Source organism: Bison bison, unplaced genomic scaffold (assembly GCF_000754665.1).
Source record: "Bison bison bison isolate TAMUID 2011002044 unplaced genomic scaffold, Bison_UMD1.0 scf7180017864491, whole genome shotgun sequence".
Taxonomy (NCBI): Eukaryota; Metazoa; Chordata; class Mammalia; order Artiodactyla; family Bovidae; genus Bison; species Bison bison.
Genome location: NW_011495050.1, coordinates 25216305 through 25221000, shown reverse-complemented (window position 1 = coordinate 25221000; position 4696 = coordinate 25216305). Strand labels below are relative to the sequence as shown.

Sequence of the window (4696 nt, the reverse complement as noted above, 5' to 3'; positions counted from 1 at the left end):
GACATACGGGGTGGGGAAGCCGCCGGGAGACCGGTCTGGTCTGTGGCTTCCGCAGCAAAGGCCCAGAAATGAGGAAATCGAATGAGAGCGCCGGGATGGAGGAGGATGCTGGGCGCAGAGAGCAGGAGCCAGGCATCATGGGTCCTTTCCCCTCTCGTCCTGGGACGCGGGAGGGGGTGCTCCGGACCCAAGCTGCCAAGATGCTTCCCTCGCCCGCATCTGGAAGCAATTCCTAGTTAACCCTTTATCGGGAGGTCCTTTGTGGTTCTTTTCACCTTTTATCTTGTACTTTCATTTTTGGTGTGCAATTCTAGGCTCCACGCCGGCTCTTAAGTTCCACGGGACAGAGCCCCTGTTGAACTTGTCAGGTCCTCAGTGTGGTTCAGACGGTAAAGCATCTGCCCGCAATGCGGGAGACCCAGGTTCGATTCCTGGGTTGGGAAGATCCCCCGGAGAAGGAAATGGCACCCCACTCCAGTACTCTTGCCTGGAAAATCCCATGGATGGAGGAGCCTGGTAGGCTGCAGACCATGGGGTCACAAAGAATGGGACACGACTAAGCGACTTCACTTTCTTTTTCTTTCAGTAGTACTCAGTGAGGAATTGAGCAAAAAAGTGAGTTCCTATGGAGGAGAACTGGTGAATTAACATCAGTGAATGAATACACTTGAAATACAGCTGAATGAAGGAATACATGAATGGATATAAATACACACAACGTGGAGGCAGTGGAGACAGAGGCTTACAACTCTTATCTTCTGGTAGTTTTCCAAAAGCTGTATAGATGTTGCACTCATAAATGCAGTCATTCTGATTGTGGCTGTTTAAAAGTTCTATGCTGTATTAAAATAATCCACAGAAGCACCCCTTCATTTTCCATTTTAGGGAGATTTTCCTTTATGTGTTGCTTAAAGTGAAGTACATCTAGGCTTCTTCTGTTTTTTTTTTTTTTTTTTTTGCTTGTATTTTATTTTCTGACTTTGCAGAATCAGTGTCACTATAATACATATTTTTTTTACATTTATTGTGTACTTTATAATATTTTTAATGTATTTATGAAAGGTAAGAGTGAATCTGAAGGCAGTACCACGTGACTCTGCTTTTAGTAATTTGTAAAACCAGACATTTCTTTGAATTCAGGATTGTGGGGGATCTTGTTTGCTTTCCCAAGACAGGTGCTGGCTGGTTTGTGGGTGACTGAAGAAGGCTGACTATAGTTCAGAGAGGAAAAGAGAGACATTTATCTGTGTGCAGATACTTGGGAAGTGACACAGGTGGAGACTGCTTTAATTCAATTGGTCACTGCTTCGGTTCCAGGTTTCCAGGCCTGGGTTTCAGAAAACCTGGATGACTTTAGACTTGTTCCGTTATCTCTTTAGGTCTGTTTCTTAATCTTCGAAATGCAGGAGGTTCGGTAGGGCCCCTTCCTGAGGTAGACTTCAGGATTCTCTTTTAGTAGGTAAAAGGTGAAATTGCAGATGATTTTATGAAAGCTTAACTCACTTCAACTGCTCTGCTTGGGATTCTGTAGCATCTTGGCCCCACTGTCTTATCTGCAAATTATAACTCATTCCTCATTTTCTTCACATCTGCTGCAGAAGGACCTGGGAGTTTCAGATGAGAATTATAGACTCTGGGCAGGAGGGGGGGAAGGAGGGCAAAACTGTCTTGAGCATTGCCACAGGCTCCCCATCCTGGGTCTAACTTGTTTTCAATGCACCCAGCCCGACAATGCCATGTATTTTCAGTATATCTAGGGAATTATCACTATTAATTTGCCTGCATTTGAGATTAGTTATCATAGATCACAACATTTTGGAAATGGAAGGACCTTAGAGATTTTTAAAAGGCACTTAAAAAGTCATTTTTCATACATATTAAAATATTTCTTGCATGCTACATTTCACAAAGTCCCAAACGTGTTAAGTAAAATAAAATTAATGTTACCTACTTCTGTTCTTTCAAGTCTCTTGGGAGAAGTGAAGTCAGATGTGGTGCTTGGTAGGAAAAAAAAACAACAACTTTTTGTGACTCTGTTCTCAAAGATCCAGTTGTTGGGTCACATGTGATTCCGACATGGAATGTAACAGAGATGATATTTATGGGGCAATGACCACTCACCAAGCACTGTTACATTTAACCTTTTTACTTGTTTTGTCCCATTTCAGCCTTGCTGTAACCTTAAGTGCTGCATACCTTGTAATCCCTATTCCACCTTCCAAAAATAGAAACAGTGCTTTGAAAATGGGAAGGTCAGGTATTCAAAACACAGACAGATGGAGGCAGGGTTTCTCCCAGAAATGTAGACAATCCCTGCTAGGAAAATCTGTGTAACATTGGAGAATGTGGTCTCTGTGTGTGTTCCAGGATATATATTAAACTTTGGGGCATTGTGGATAAGCGTGTTTAGAATGGGAGCTCAGGAGGGGGATAACTGAGACTGAATTACAGAGAATTGGTATAGCATTTTGAAAATTATTGAGTTCCATTGCTACTCTGGAAGACTCACATTTTTACATAGGTGCACATACCTCCTAATGTTAAATGTGCTCAGATTTAATAATCCAGGGAGTATAAAAAGGATCAATCACGTCAAGAGATATATGGGTGAGGGGCACCTACAGACATCGAACTGAATACAATGTTGTTTCTTGGGCTAGCTTCCGATCCTTGATAAGTTGCTACCTCCCAACCTCCTTCTTTATAAGAGTGACAACTCCTAATGCAAAGTACAATGCCTACCTTGCTGTAATCTAGGGGCAGGAATGCAGGATGAGATTCCAGAACTCTTACAATTAATTGACAGGAGGAAAAGAGAGGCCCATAAAGTAAGTGGTAAATTATTTTGTTTCTTCTTTGTCAGTCGAGTTTCATAGAAGGCAGAGACCAGTTGCAGCTGCTTGAAAAACTAAGAGTGATGCCAGTTTGATTTAGCTCAGGAGGCCGAAACTTTCTGCCCTGAAGGCTGGTGTGATGGAATAGACCTTCCCATTGCTCACAATATTATGAAAAAACATTAAAGCAACAATTTTTATTACTTGCCCTGGAGCTAGAGCTTTAAAATGTACTTTCTTCTCCCCCTGCCCTCCCTAAACCACTTAGGTTTTTTAAAACAAACAACCCATTCCTGTGTTTGCTACATCAGATTATTAGTCCTTTCCTTTATTCTTGGGCCCTGTTTATTTATTGCAGCTAAGATGAAGGACTGGTGTGCTTCTGTGGAATTTTTCTTTAGTTATTATTTTATTCTGTGTGTGTTAGTTTCAGTAACCATTTATTGAGTGTGTACTGTGTGCCAGATAAAGATGAATGAGATACCAAGTTTATGGAGGGAAGTGAGCCATCCACAGATAACTGCAGCACAGGGTAATGTGGGAGTAGTGGCCACTCATTCTCCCAGGAGAGAGGTTTGGTCAGAATTTAGGAAGACTTCACAGAGCAGGTGAATTTTGAACTGGATTTTGAAGCCTAAAGGCCAAAAGAAGGGATAAAAGTGTTCTGAGAACAGAGAACAGGATGGGCAAAGAAAAGGAGGCAGTTTGAGCATGGCACTGCCAGGGAGAGGCATGGATTGGGTGGGTCTTGTGAGGTTGGGGCCAGAGAAAGAAGGTCCTTGAATGTCATGTTATTTTAACTTTATCACAGCCTAGAAAATTTTATTTAAGAGTTTTAAAGCTAATTTTTAATAGGAGTGCTATAATTGGACTTTCTCTAGAAAATAACTCCAGCAATAATATTTTGGGGAAACTAGAGATGGAAAGCTGGGAGGCCAGAGGAAAATGAGGATGCTGGTACTATAGTCCAAAGGAAATATGATAAGGGTCTAAACTAGCATAGGTTTGAGAGATAATCAGCAGATAGGGAGAACAGGGTTTAATGACTCGCTGGATATGGGAAGTAAGGTTGACAATAATTCTGAGGTTTCGGTATTGCTTACATAGGTGGATGCAGATGCCCCTAAGGAGGGTAATAAACATCAGATGAGGAAGAGGTTTGGGGAGGAAGACAGTGAATAGATACAACTCACGGATGTGAGAACATGTAGGAATATCCATGGGAGATCCTTGATGTATACTCTTGACTAGTGACTATAGTTGTACTGTGACATCATATAGCCACGACTGGTCAAATTTTATGACAGATCCGCAGTCTAAATAGACAAATCAATTCAATAAATCATGTAAAAAGAAGGAAAAAACACACTAGGCTTTACTAATGATGCTTATATTTCAGGTGAGTTTCTTAGAACTCTAATTCTTATGTAAGTTCTACTGAAAAAAAAAAAGATACACAAACAATCAGAGGTTATTAAAAATTATCATCTCACACGCTAGTAAAGTAATGCTCAAAATTCTCCAAGCCAGGCTTCAGCAATATGTGAACCATGAACTTCCTGATGTGCAAGCTGGTTTTAGAAAAGGCAGAGGAACCAGAGATCAAATTGCCAACATCCACTGGATCATCAAAAAAGCAAGAGAGTTCCAGAAAAACATCTATTTCTGCTTTACTGACTATGCCAAAGCCTTTGACTGTGTGGCTCACAATAAACTGTGGAAAATTCTTCAAGAGATGGGAATACCAGACCACCTGATCTGCCTCTTGAGAAATTTGTATGCAGGTCAGGAAGCAGCAGTTAGAACTGGACATGGAACAACAGACTGGTTCCAAATAGGAAAAGGAGTACGTCAAGGCTGTA

General features: G+C 41.4%; 1 protein-coding gene across 2 annotated transcripts in view; it reads left to right on the top strand.

The window, feature by feature from the left end:
* CPQ (carboxypeptidase Q) overlaps positions 1–4696 on the top strand; it is a 561149-nt gene that overhangs the window by 710 nt on the left and 555743 nt on the right. The window lies entirely within an intron of this gene.